The sequence below is a fragment of the Stegodyphus dumicola genome, chromosome 8 (assembly GCF_044657685.1).
Source record: "Stegodyphus dumicola isolate Sdum_Otavi_A_Nest chromosome 8, ASM4465768v1".
NCBI lineage: Eukaryota > Metazoa > Arthropoda > Arachnida > Araneae > Eresidae > Stegodyphus > Stegodyphus dumicola.
This window is the reverse complement of record NC_140775.1, coordinates 136,399,839-136,414,770: the sequence shown is the minus strand read 5'-3', so window position 1 is coordinate 136,414,770 and position 14,932 is coordinate 136,399,839. Positions and strand designations below refer to the sequence as shown.

The 14,932-nt window shown below is 33.0% G+C and overlaps 1 protein-coding gene across 4 annotated transcripts in view; it reads left to right on the top strand.

Moving 5' to 3' along the window:
* The window catches only part of LOC118181341 (calcitonin gene-related peptide type 1 receptor-like), a 174,816-nt gene that overhangs the window by 43,570 nt on the left and 116,314 nt on the right, over positions 1 to 14,932 (top strand). Inside the window, exons 2-3 of one of the 4 annotated variants that reach the window (XM_085822459.1) lie at positions 6,543 to 6,720; positions 12,577 to 12,622. The exons of 1 other annotated variant lie outside the window; for it this stretch is intronic. The gene's annotated coding sequence lies outside the window, so the exon portion shown is untranslated. Of the gene's footprint in view, positions 1 to 6,542; positions 6,721 to 12,576; positions 12,623 to 12,648; positions 14,222 to 14,932 lie in introns of those variants that run through there. 2 more of the 4 variants (XM_035350468.2, XM_085822458.1) reach the window with 2 other exon arrangements.

Genomic DNA, 14,932 nt, shown 5'->3' with positions numbered 1-14,932 from the left:
CTAAGAGTTTCCTTCTTGCAGACAGCCCATTGTATTCGTGCACCTTAAATGATTTTTGCAAAAGTTGCAGGGTTAAATTTTATTGCAAACTGTTCTTCTAAATATGTTGAACGTTTTACAGAAGTAATTTTTGTTTCTTGCTTGATTTCTCGTAGTATGAATCGGAGATTTCTGGTGTTAGTTTAGCATGTTCATGGTTCAGACTTCAGCGCATTTTAAACATTTCCACACAGTTTCCATATAATATCAAAGATAATTTTATATTATTTTATTTTATTTATAACCTGCTTCGTCATTATGCACTAACTGGGTCGTACTCACATTGCACATAGAGAAAACCACGAAAACGCCCATGCTGCTAGCCCGTTCGTCGGGACTCGATCCCTGAACCGAACTATCAGTGTCCAGCGGCTTTTACCGCTCGGCCGTTGGTGGGCCATCAAAGGTAACTAAACGATTTATTAAATCCGAACGAATATATTAAATCCACACTTAACTTTAAAAATTATATCTCTGTATAACTTCTCATGTCCGCACATATAATCTAAACGTTGTACTACTGTGTTAATAAATCTCTGTATTCCCTGAAATATTCTTGCACAATTCCTTCAGTACCATTAATTAATTTTATAGCATACAAACAGAAATACCCTTATGAATGTTTCAAAATCAAAATTTTCTTTCTCTCTTTTGTTAAAGATTTTTATTTCACGGAATTTTTGTCCTAGCAAAATAGATGAGGGAAAAAGTGATCTCATGAAATAAATGATCAATTACACCTTAATTATTTACGGCGAAATTGATAATTATACTAAGTCTTTTTCTTTTAAGTAAATGTCCAAGTCTTCACGTGGCACTAATTTACAATAAAATAATACAATAGTAAATTTTGTTTCTATCATTTGGTTTTACCATTTAGAGCAGTTTGAATTAGTTTCAGGTATTCAATTCAGTTTTACCTATCAGGATCGGATTACAGTTTCCTAATCTTACCAATTTACTATTTTTTACTCTTTCGAAACATCTTTTTTTAACTTTTTGAAACTTTAATAATAATTTCTTTGATATGTTAGACTGTAATTTAAATTTTCAAGTCGCAATATTCTTAATATGAAAAGGTTTTCTTAAGTTATTGCTATCCTGTAAAACTTGATATTCAGAGAGACAACTTGATCCCTCAGTTTCAGCAAAAATGCATGTTTTAAATCAACAGAATACGCTTTCACACATACAGTAATCTTTCTGAAACTAATATAAACTTTAAAAGTGTGTATTAATATATTTTTTGTGATTTCATATTGAATCGCCATGACGTTAAATATATCAAAATTAGTTGTATCACTATATACCTATTCTAAGAAATTTTCTGAAGAAAGTGTACAGTGCTTGCAGTGACAGAGACGACAGTGAGTTAATCTAAGGTGCCGGAGACTAGATAGTGGGTAAAACGGAGATTAGAGAAGAGGAAAGAGAGTATCACTGCATCATATCCATTAGCCCAGAAAGTCGGCCTTCCTACCTACAACAATGTAAGAAATTAAAGCTTGTTGCCCGCACTGAATGATGTGAAATACATCAGTACATTTGAGTACTTAAAATAACAGCATTTTCTATCATACACTTAATGCGGTACGCCGAAAACATCACGGCAAATATATCGCAGACGAAAACATCGTAGTACAAAACATCGTCATTGAAAATAAAGCGGTTCAAAGACTTGACTGTTTAAAAAGATCGGAAATATTTAAAAATGTAAAGCACCTACAAATCATCGCATGATGATAACACAGCAGGAGTGCATTTTTCAGGCTTTAAAAACTGTAAATGCATATTCACATAATCATTTGTGAGCTTTAGACGGAATGAGAAATACTTTTAGTTTTACACTTCATAGTTTTGTATTAACTAATAAATTTTTGCTGAAAATGTAAGAAGGAAATTTGAAGGTATGGCAGTTAATGGAATTTTAAACTTATGTGGTTAACTGTTAAAGGTTATTAATTAATTAACTTCTTTAAAGTTTTAGTGATAATATTTCATCAAAATATAGTCTATAAAAGATTAGAAAACGGAATATGAGTAACTGCATATGATTTACCTCTGTTAAAACTGTTTAATTAATTATCAACTTATAAAATACTGTCAACTGTAGCATTAGTTATCCATTCATTTTCAGTTTCTGAAAGCTTAAGTTTCCTTCTTAATTTTTCAGCAAAAATTTATCAGTTAATCAGAAATATAACAACAAAAATATTCTTTATTCCTTCTTGCGCTTACAAATCATTATGCAAATATGCATTTACAACTTTTAAAGCTTTTAAGCTGTTTCCGTGTTACCATATTTAATTGCGGAGTTCAATAAACAAGCCGTTGTTGAAGTAAATATTTTGAAATAGTCCATCTCCCCGCGGCGATAAAAACACCGATAATATTTGAAGGGAAGATTTTTTTTTCCATTTAGATAATGTAAACATTTCAAGCGATTCGAAAGGGGCTTCAGTCGCTTGTACAAAACCGTATGCTGACCCTGAATATTTTCCTGATGGATTACTTCCTCCTCTGTTTTTTGTGCATTATAGTAAAGTAATATCTGAAACTCAATGACAGGTATTTGAAATTTAAGATTATTTTGCGTATATTATCGATTAATATCGAATATTAGCACGATTCTGATATTTTCTTTGCAATCCAGTTCCCCAAACTTTACTCAGCATACTTCAGTAGCAGCAAATTATCTGCGCGAAAACATATTTTGATGATCAAATTAACATCGAAATCCCAAACATTAAATCGTTTAATCTCGAAATTTCGTAATGGGGTAAAAGGTATGGGTGTGGGCAAATATTTGTTTCAAATACCCCAAGCGTTTTCATTTAAAAGGAAAATAGAAGTACTCCTCCCGAAATCCGATGTGATAATAAATTGTTGAAACAATGGCCGTAGTTAACAGCCTTCATTTAAGTTCATCGCAGAATTGGAAACAAAATAAAACTTCTTTAACTTAGAAACAAGATTAGAAAAAGACCAGTAATGACAGTCTTTGCTACACTGAAACAACAGTAAGAAGGATTCTTCCCTAAAATTATTAAAAAAAACTAATCTGTGGCTCGAACTTTACTCAGTATGTAACTGGTCATGGCCCATTTATTAGCCATCTGCAACTGTTCGACCTTTGTGATAATGACTAGCATACTTGTGGAATGGTCGGAGATCCTGACTTCTACCTTATCTGTTGCCCAAATATCATTCGTCCTCATCTCTCCAAACCTGCTGATGCACGGGCAGAAAATGCTCTTGCAGTCAAATGCATACGAGAATGTGTAAGTATAGTCAATTCTTTTCCTAACATTACAGCTTAAACGACTGTAAACAATCACTGGTATTACCACCCTCGTGCTCTTTACCATTCTGTCAAATTTATTACTATAGTAAGAATACCTTACCATTATTTCATTAGTATTGAATCATTTACTGTGGTTTATCCGTTAGGTTCCACTATTGTAATTTTGTTTTGCATTATTTAACAAAGTCATTGTCAAAATCTCTTTGCCATTTACTTTTTTAGTACCGTATGTATTTCTGCATTTATTTGACCTTTTATTTGCATAATGTCATTCGCTGAACGGCATCTACGAACACTTTTTTACAGCGATTTTGTCTTGTCAGTTCTGAATATCTTTCTCTGCTAGTTGTCTTGTCAGTTTTGAATATCTTTCCCTGCTATCTATGAAATATCTTGTACATACGTATTTCTAAATTTGCTCCTTCTGCGTTTATAAGTGTAAAGTCCAATTTAATTCACCTGTTTGTAACTTTTGAAGTATAATATCTTCACTTTCGTATATTATCTGCCAGGATTATAATGTAATCAGTGCTCAGTTCCATTTGCTGAGTTCCTCTGTTTTATAATGTGTATTTTGTTCAATCACTAGCAATATGTCACAACTTCATCACTGTTTATTTATATAACTACAATGCTGTGTGTACACATCAATTCCTTTCACTTATTTATTTATCTTTTATTTAATTATTAGCACTAGAGGTGCTCTTTGTCATAGCCCTCCTATTTCAAACAAAAGAATGTTGCCACCAGTGTTATTGCCATGTATTATTTTTAAAAAGCGTATATAAAAAGAATAATAGCAGCACAAATAAAAGATGTTGCCATTCAGAGTTACATTTATGTATTATTTTTAAAAGAATAATATAACGAATATAAGAAAATGTATGGCAACAACTAGCATTCTATCGGGAATTTTGGAAAATACGTTGTTTTTAAATATTTTGTGATTTTGCTATTGAATTTTATGTGGCATAAGTGTAGAGAAAGTGATTTTTAGTAAATAAAATTTAAAATACCAAGAAAAGTTGTGTAGGTCATCTTATTAAGGAAACTGAACATTGATAGGATAAACTGAGAAAACTGAAAAAAAAAAAAAATTAAAAATGTATGAAAGTACCAAACACCCTATGCGGAATTTTAAATATATGCTGCTGTTAAAAATTTTGCGATTTTACTGCTGAATTTTATGCAGTGTAAATAGGGAAAAATTGATTTTTAATAATAAAGTTAAAAAGACAATAAAAATTATGTTCGCAAAACTGAGCCCAGATTAGTAAATCTGCGAGCTCGGCGACAGCATAAAAAATATAAACAAACCCGCAAACGCTACATTAAAATCTGAATCCTTTCAGATTATTTTTTAGTGTTTCTTTACTTAATTATTCACTTACTTTTTCTCGCTCCTGCTGCATTTGTTTATCTGCTCTTTTTAACCGTTAATTACTAAAACTTTATTACAGTCTTGTTCAGTCACCTGATTTGCTTTCGACAAAACGAGTATGTATGTATTCGGGAAAGATTCTCTGGTAAGCATACGCGATTGTCCAGACATTTATACGCCTGATAAGAGACTGTTTTTTCTTAATTATCCAGATAGCTTCTCTACTTTCAGTATTATCAGAGGAAAGTGCTTGCCAGATTTGATTCTGGCTAATACTGTTACTTAAAAATTCGAATTGAATTTTATAGATACGCTTTCATAATATATTCATTTATTTTTATTTGGTTTTGTGTGTAATATGTACTATGAATTATTGAAGATATTTCTTTGTAATACATATAGCGTTAAGAATTGTAACACATTTTTCTTTAACTGCTATCAGTCCAGTATAACATGAGATACCGTCTAGTCTACTGTACCAGCTGTAAGCAGTGGTATGATAGATACATTGATTCTTTTTACTGGGATGAAGTTCAAATTCCATGCAGCATCGTTTCTGGATCGGAAATCATTTCGGCCGTGCAAAGTGAAGTAGAATGATTTTTAAATATGGAGAGCCTTTAAAATACAATCGAGTAGCATCTCCTATTGAGACGTTAGTTGTAGGAAAAGAGGGATATGAGACCCTCAGATCCGTCTGAGGATTCTCCATCAGAATATAGAAGGAGCTAACAGAGGCGGTACTCGAAAGCCATCACATTAAAAAAAATTTAGTCGCACTTCAGATTTCTATATTTTTTCAAAAACTTTTAAAATGAAATCAAGTGAAGAGAGGAGAAATTATTTCAAGGATTAACACTGATAACACAATATACAGTATTCATGCACAGTAACACAACTCTCTTCAGAAAAGTGTGGCACTTGGCGCAGCTATAAAGTAATAGTCGAGTCTTCTGAAACTGAAACAAGGAAGTTCTCTTTTAACAAATACTTTTACTGGAAGTGAATAAAACGATTCTATCAAAGGTTTTGAGTTAAAACATTCACCAGGTTTTTAGATTACGAAAGTTCCAAATTATATATACATAAAAGTGATAAAATTCAATTTTTTGAATCTCAAATCTTTTGCAAGAATCAGGAAATTCCAGGATTCGAATGCCTTTCTCTAATAAATAAATATTGGCAAACATCAACTCTCTAAGGCGACACCTCCGCAGAAGATCAACATTATCTCTAAACATAAGTGCAGTTATAGAATTTAAATATCGGCTTGTTATCTATGAATTAGTATCAGTCATTATACATCACAGAGTAGAATATTTTGTTCCGTGAGCTAGCTCATATGTTCATGGAAAGCACTTTTCGAAAGATGACATATAAATTCTTGTCTCTTCTATTTTCCACTTATACGCAGGAAGGAGATCATTTTATCCTTGTTATTCTATTAAGTAAGTGTAGCACGATCATGACTGTCTGATTCGCGAAATCACTCCAAAAAGCAATATCTTTCGAGCTTTCAATTGTAACACTTAGATTAGGTCACATCTCTTTTAAAGAAACCATTCTTAAACATGTAAAATATGTGAGTAAAATAAGCAGTTTCCTAAAATACTCTTTTAATTTTTGTAGTTTGTTAATTTCTTAAGTAAAAAATTGCATAGTAGCTTTATTAATTAACACTGAAAATTGCAGAATAACCTTGAAACTACGAGGGGGGAATAAAAAGGTTTTGAGCCTCACAGTGAAGGGAATGTTTGATCTACAGTTTTTCGTTTTCTCTACAAATATCAATACTCTTAAAAGCATTTTGTATTGCAGCTTCTTTGCAGTTATCAGTCCTCAGTCTGACAGCACTAAACGACCATGTTGTAGAGTCATTACGTTAATTTGAAGCAGAAAAGATGAAAAATATGCAACCCCCTTCGCCGGGAATCGAACCACGGACCTCTGCATACCGGCCCAGTGTGCTGGCCATTACACCACGAAGGCACGCTAGGTAAGTGGGAGAAATACCTTATAATATCAGTGACATCATTGTCTATAATTTAGGTTAAAATAACACGCCGAACAAACATTTATTTAGAAGTTTAAAAAAAAATTAGCGTTATAGTTGCAAATTTTCACAGAACTAGTTTCGATGAGTTTACCGAACCATCAACCTCAGCTCAAGTGCAAATAAATGAGATAAGAATGGCTGGACAGAAGTTAATCTACTGGCGTCATCTATTGATGAAACAAGAGAACTAAAGGCTGCAGGTAAAGACGGATAGGAATTAGGGTCGTTAACTAGAACAGAAAGAATTTTTTTGAATGTGAAACGCTTTTTGCCTCTCGTTGATCCTTATGAAAAGCAATCCTTTGTGTATATGTATATACACAGTGTACACATATACACATATGTTCACATATGTACAGAAGTCCTAAAAGTGCTTTAATTTCACATTCGTCCGTTTCCTTTGCATCGCACTCAGGTAGAAACGACTACCACATCCAAGGAAGACAGCAGGCGCGCAAATTACTCACCCCCAGAATGGGGAGGTAGTGATGAAAAATAAAAATACGGGACTCTTTTGAGAGCCCTGTAAATGGAATGAGTATACTACTCTCTGTGACTGCAGTTCGTAGTGAAGTAAAGTTACCGTGATTTTGAGGCCACACGAAGAATCCGTACAAAAACATTTTCGCTTATGGCTCAGTAACTCCAGTGAAACATTCTTTTGCGCTGACTTGGCAAATATTTAGTTTATTTTTTAGGTTCCTTTTTCTTCTTTTGTGTGTTCATTATTTTAAGTGTTGGTAGGTCTCATTTCCGAAGGTAACGGTGATGTCAATTTTACCTTCAATCGGAATCTTATTCTCTGCACTTGTTTCGATTTAAAAAGATTTTAAGACATATAGAATATTTGAACTGTTGCTAGAATATTTTTTTATCAAATTGTATTTAGAAGATAAGCCTCAAGACATGAGGATTAAAAAAAAGAGAGAGAGAGAATTTTTCTAGGCCAATTGATGAAATTCAACTTTCATTTATTGACCGCCTCAGACACAGAAAAGGAGTCGCTTGCGTCCGTCCAGCAATCCCTGGATCATGGGGGCTCCATTATCTCAAATACTCCAAGCGATAAGCAACGGAGGACGTGGGCACTGTCCCTTTAGCAAAAGGTTAATCGGTATAGCACCACGTCCACCTATAGCTAGAGCCTAAAGAGGAATCACAAGACGCCACGCACCGGGCGCCCAAACCCAGAGCCAAATTCAACCCGGGGGCAATCCAACAGACCAAATTCCCACGAAAGACAGTCCCAACAAACGATCATAACAGCATACAGGGCCAAACAAGAGCGAGTTTTGACAATAGGCAAAAATTTTACAAAGGTGTAATACACACAAATATAAAATATACATAAGCTAAAGTACAGTCTGATGTTGGGCAGCCCAATAATATACAATGAGTAAAATATAGACAGTAGAATTAGACTTAATGACAATATAATATAAAAACAGAGAACATAGTGACATAATGAATGTAAATGATTACAGCAATACACAGAGGATATAGCAAAAGAAATAAAAATAAAAGAATACAATAGCCATCAGTGTGTGACTGGAAGTACTGATACATGGGAAATGCGTAAAGCATTCAGAATTCGACTTAATTCAGAAGACTAACAACTGGATCGGGATACATTGCATAGCCAAGTACATATATTTGACAAAGCAACATATTGAAAGTCAGTGTAATAAACTAGATATTCGCTATGACAAAGTCATGTTACAATACCGCAGGTAGTGATGTGATACAGAAGAAGTAGGTAGCGTACAATATAATTTGATCTCGGTACGCATTCAATTCCTACAGTACAACAATAGTTAGGAAAAAGGAATATGTTATACAAAATATATTTAGCATGCAACTTTGTTTAAGAAATACAAAGGTCGATACATTGGTTACTACCAATTATGGTACAGGACTCGTACCACACTTAGTAACAGAATGCAATAGCGGTACAATAAAATTGATCACGTGGTATTGTGGGAAAAACATGCGATAAGGCTAATTATACGATTATGAGGAATAAAAATAACATATTCAACCTGCATAAAAGTTAACGAATATAGGATACCATACAATACTATACAATATTACAATACAATACAATACAAAAGCTAATTAAAAGATTAGAATGAATAAAAATTAACATATTTAACCTGTACTAAAAGCCAACTGATATAAGATACTATACAATACTATACAATACCACGATACAATACGATACAGTAGATACAGTAGATACAATATCACAATACAATACGATACAGTAGATACTATACAATACTATACAATGAAAATACAAAATACATTCAGTATTAGTGACACAATCTCAATACTCCAAGCCACACCGCCTTTTTCGCCAAGGATTTCCTGACCAGACATGGCATCATAAAGTTTCCCTAGTCACCCTACAGCCCACTGTTACAGCCTACAGTACTGCCGCACTGTTCTCACAGTAGTTATCTTTTAAACTACTCAAACGCTCAAGAGAACTAATTCAAAATAGAGAAAGCTAGTCCGCGAATTCGCTACAGTCAACAACAGCAGTTTTCTAAACAAAACTGATAAAACAACTAACTAACCGAATTGAGATGTTTTCCTCCTTTTTATAAGCTTTTTAAGTTACGCACGAAGTTGTTCTAGAAATTTCTCGAAATCAAAAAGAGATATTTATTTGTTAAACGTTAAATGCATGTGCTCTTGTATTTTTAATTTTTCCGGCTTAGCTTTCTCCGTAACGCGCTCCACTGCACGAGGAATAAAACAATTCTATTTATAACTCTACTAACATTAGCTATTTAAATACCAAATCCGTAACACTGCTCCCTTCCCAAGGACTGCACGTTCCGGCCAGTACAATCCCTGGATAGGAAGCCAAACTTACAACTGAGGCATCAATGCAATAGTAAACATTACATTACAGTAATAAACAACGTGGATAATAAATGCAATAACTAACTTAAACAAATCAAATACTATCAAATACTAAATAAAAGTTAAATCGAATACACATTTAGAAACTAAAAGGAGCATGATCTTACACTATTTACAATTATTTACACTACGTACTATAGCCATAGTAATTACCTAAACCTGACGTAACGAAATTTAGGTTTAGAGGTCGAAAACTTACGGATCCGAACCACGACGTCATTCAGTCTGTTTAAGACAGTATAAGGACCATCCTAAGGTGACTGTAATTTAGGACTGGATCCTTTTCGTCGAATCGGGTTCTACAACAACACCTTGTCTCCTTCGTTGAATCTATGTCCAATAGTTCTCGTGTCGTATCTGGTCTTCACTTTCTCCGTCGCCAAGCTGACTCGCTTTCGTGGAGAATAGTGCATCACTTTAAACCGGGCCTAGACATCTTGGATGTATTCCTCAGGCGATGAAGGCGCAGCCGTAGGTGGTCACAAGCGACCAAACAGGTGGTCACAAGGCAGACGAAGGTCTGTCTCGACCGAAGAGCATCTGGGATGGAGAATAGCCGGTAGTCTGGTGTTTTTCTTCGACCCTAGTATGATTTCGGCAGCTTTCTGAGTACGATCTTTCACATGAGACGTCGGCGTTTCCAGGTGAGGAACCCTTTCGAGGATGGATAGTCATGTCCTCAGACGCTAAAAGCAGTTTGTTGTTTTTGAAGTCTAAGGAAAAATCGTATTTCCTTAAAAAGTACAATCCGAGTATGCATGGATCTGTAATATCCGCCACATATGCTGTGTGATAGTATAGGTGGCACTTCCGAGCGTGATGTTTACGTTAAATTTCCCAGCTACGGAAATTCCATCGCCAGACGCAGTCTAGAGGGTAACGCAGGATGGCGTCCAAATGAGTCTTTAAACTGTTAAGTTAAATCTTTTCGAATGATGGTAACATTAAGGGTTAATATTCCATAATCGGGGTGAGCGCCAAATTTGTCGAGAGTTTTTTATTTGGCGCGATTTTGATTTGGTTGTGGTTTCTGGCTGTATGTTTTCTTGTGAGAAACCTAGAGCTTAATTTCAGTAATTGTAAGAGTGCAAATTTAGTGTAACCAGAATATTTTTTTTAATTTAATTTTGAAATATTGTGTTGTTTTTAAAAGTTTTACTGTTTAATAATATTATGATTATATATATATATGTTTAATATTATATTTTTATAAATATTTGCAGAAGGTTAAGCTGTTGTTGGTGGACAATGTTGGATTTCAGATGACGTGAAGTTATGAATGTCTTCATTTAATTTTAATTTAGTTAATTATTTTTTTTTAGTTTTGTTTCTTGCATATGGCAATCGAAAGATGTGGAAAGGTTTGAAGTTTTGAACGAAACTTGTTTAGTGTGTTGAATTCCACGACGTTGTTTTATCATTTAATAAATTTATTCACTATTCTGTTTGCACATAATAATTTCTGTTTACAACTGTAAACAAAAATTTGCTTTTCTGTTTGCGTTTAAAACTCACTTCGCAGTCCTCAAATCTGATAATTATATGTATTAATTTACTCGATAATTATTTACAAGAATTGTTCATTCTACTATTTTATGATGAATTAAATAGATAGGACTATGTTTTTACTTGCAAAGCTGTTAGACATTGTTTTTCCTAAAAGAAATATTTATTTGTAAGATATTAAAGGCAAATAATTAAGCATTTAAACAATTCCTAAATGAAATATGTATTTATAAGTTATTAAAAGAAAATAATTAAATTATAAGGTGTTTTGTCCCTTCTTCGTAGTATAACGGTAGCACACTCGGGGCGTATTCAAGAAGTTCAGGTTCGAGTCCTGGAGGCGGCATTGCATATTTTTCATATCTCATGCTTAAAAGAAATATAATGACTCTACAAAACTATTCCATTACAAATAAAAAATATAAATTGCATATGTTGAAAATTTTAATTTGTAAGTTTATGATTTTGTCTTTGCTATAACTTCTTTCCGTATTCCTCACCAGAATGAAAATTAGCTTTATAAGCTGAGGATTCTGAACTTTAGACAGAGCGAGTTTCTGGCACTCGCTCAGAACTGTTAGAATTTTCGCCAGCTCTAACTGAAGGCGATTATTCCGGCTTTTGCATTCTCTCGTAGCCGATACATTAAATCTACGCGCCGATACATTAAACCTAGAAAAGTAAAGGCGTAGGTTTAAAGCCACAACCGATACTTTAAAACTGCAGGCCGGTAAAATTAACTGATTTAGCTTGTATACGGATTTTTCATTCTGCAGTTTTAAATTACTTTATCAGCTTTAAAATTTTTTTACTGTTATTGCTTAGTTTACATCGCTACAAGTGGGGGTTTTTCTGTAGCCGAAGTCGTGCCTTCTATGTTAAAAGTTCAGATTAAATTTTAAAAAAATGTTATAATCTTCTTAAAACTTTGTTACAATGTCATAATGTTTCAGACGCATAACTCGCTAACATGGCTTATTAAATTTTGCAGGACTTAGCTTGAGCTTCCAGATCAATAGCTACTTTACATATTGATACAACTGGAAACATATTTTTACTTTCAGGAGTAGTAAAAAAAAGCGAAATTATGCTACTTTAGATAACATATACAAATTTATTCTTAAGGCTCTTAAAGCGGATTCTGTTTAATAGGTAGGCCCTACTAATGAGATCCTCGTTCTACATGTTAATATCTGGCTCAATTTTGTGTCATTAATCTTAAAAGTTACTATTTGGGCAATTACTTCCAACTTTAAGCATCAAAGGTTGAATATTGAAAAGGAAATTATAAAATAAAAGTTAAAATATATAAAATCTAAAAATGAACTCAAAATTAATACATTTTATTTTATTTTACAGAGGGTTTTCTGCTGCACCTTGCTCACCTCCAAGAGCTGCCATGCTTGTAGGTACTTATGGAAACATAGTTCACCACAACAATTATGTGCAGTAACACAAAAAATGCATTTTACCAAAACTATACCGATTAATCGATATAGAATGAAACGACTACCTCTGGCTGATTGACTGTTTCTAGATTAGTTGGTGCAAATAATGATTTATTCTTCAAAGTTTTTTTTTCTTCTGGTAACAAAAGAAAGTGTCAAAAAATAGGAGTATCTTCTAACCGCGAAATTTTTGGATTTTTCTACCATATCAGTTTATTTATTATTATTATTAAATTATTTTATTAATAATGTTTTATATCACTGTTATGTGGATCTTCTCAAAGCTTCTGTGACTAGCTGGTAAACGCTGCATGGAGAATTCGAATTGCCTCAGCTAGTAGACTTGCCATCTCTCTTGATTTAGGAAGAAAACTACTTATCTTTGACTGCACTTCTGCCAACTCAGTTTACAACGTATTCCTTCCTATTCCCTCTCTTATTTCTTAAATTTCACACTAGTTTGATATAACTGGGCATAATATTCGTATATTGTCATCCGATGTCTTTGCGTTTCTCTCATTACTAAATGGTGTAAGAAATGCTTTGAGAAATTTTCAAGGATGTTCAATGGAATTTAATGGAAAAATTTAAAGTTTCTGATGGATTTTAGAGTATGGATAACTAAAAAACTGCTGGTCATTTTGATAATTTCGCATCGCAGTCCAGAGTTCTAGGTACTTTTCAGTTTTCCTATTGAAACAGTAACTAAATCTAGATCTATATAACGATGATATAAAGAGAAATTTTCATTAGTAGAAGAAAACTATATTCCTTAATATAAATACATTAGAAAATTGCTATAAAATTCCAAATCGAATTATTATTAAGATATTTGATCATTAGGAACATTGGTATAGATTAAACTAGAAATATTTTTTGCTGTTTAATCTATAATATCATTTATGTGATCGAATTATTCGTAAGTTATTTTAACCGCTTTATTTAAATGCTTATATTTTAAACGCAAATTCTGCTTCCCTCTTTGGTGATTTTAAAAGATATGTGCGAAGAACATGCAGTTCTTCCGGTAATGCTGAAATAAAGTGCACAGCTATTTTACGCTGGCAAATAAGCAAGAATGATTGAAATTTGCTTTCACAATACTGTTCAAAAACCTTTCTTACATAGCAGGGTTTAGAGATTTTCCATTTCAGCTTTAACTGTTTACAAATATTTTGCGCATGTAATAAATTAAAACTCTCTTTCTGCGCTAAATTAAGCACGTGAAACTAATAGTTGTTTGATTTGTGCCAGCCAAAATAAAATATGTTTGAAAGACATTGCCAAAGACTGGCTAGAAGAGAGAAACAAACGATCTTTTATCAGATTTTTTCCACTAAGTGTCTGCAACAGATTTCGAAGATTATGACACACGGGAACTTCTTTCCCTTCGATATCCACCACTCTATATCGCTGACAGACGTTTTCGACGAAACACTGTTTTTAGATGAGGATTTTCATTTAATCTTAGCTTAGTATTTTAAAATGTGACATTTAGGGCTCAAGCAGGTTTCTGTTTCTTGAGATTTCGTGCTTTTCTTGTAGTGGATGTTGAGGTAAGTGTTTTAAGATGTAAACTATGCAGTCTGGTGTTTTTGTTCTTGGCCCAATTATTTAATTTTAAGAGTAATAAACTTGCAACTTTCATTTTATAGTTATTACAAATTTCCCATGTTTTTAATGATATATATATTTCACTAATAATATGTAGTTAAAATAGTTAATGAACGCATTTCATACACTATTTGTAGCTGGAAGATGAATAGAAGACTAATACATAACGATAATTATATACATCCTCTTCCACAGTAAATTAAACAAATGGTTGTGCTTTATACGCAGCAAAAGATTATCTGCGTCACAAAGACTAGAAACGAAAGCTAAGCTCTCAGCTATATAACTTCTCACTGAAACTGGATATTTTTAAGTTCCGAAACTAACATTAACAAATTTGAAGTCATTAAACCGAATACTTCAAATGTGATTTTCTTTTATGTCTGCGTTTAGCTAGTCTTCTTTTTACACTAAATAATCTTTTATCCTAAAATTAAAATATTGGGCTTTTAAAATTCATATGTTCCTTTTTGAGTACAAAACTCATAAAGCAGAATTTTCGGAATGCTTGTTGTTCAACCAAATAAAAATAAATCAATAACGTTCTTAAAATACTTCTAATATTTCGTAAGATTTGGTGTTAACTTTGAAAATATAGTTTAAAATATGTGGTAAGAGTTCAACTTTTTGTGAATTTTCAAGATTTTTGTGAA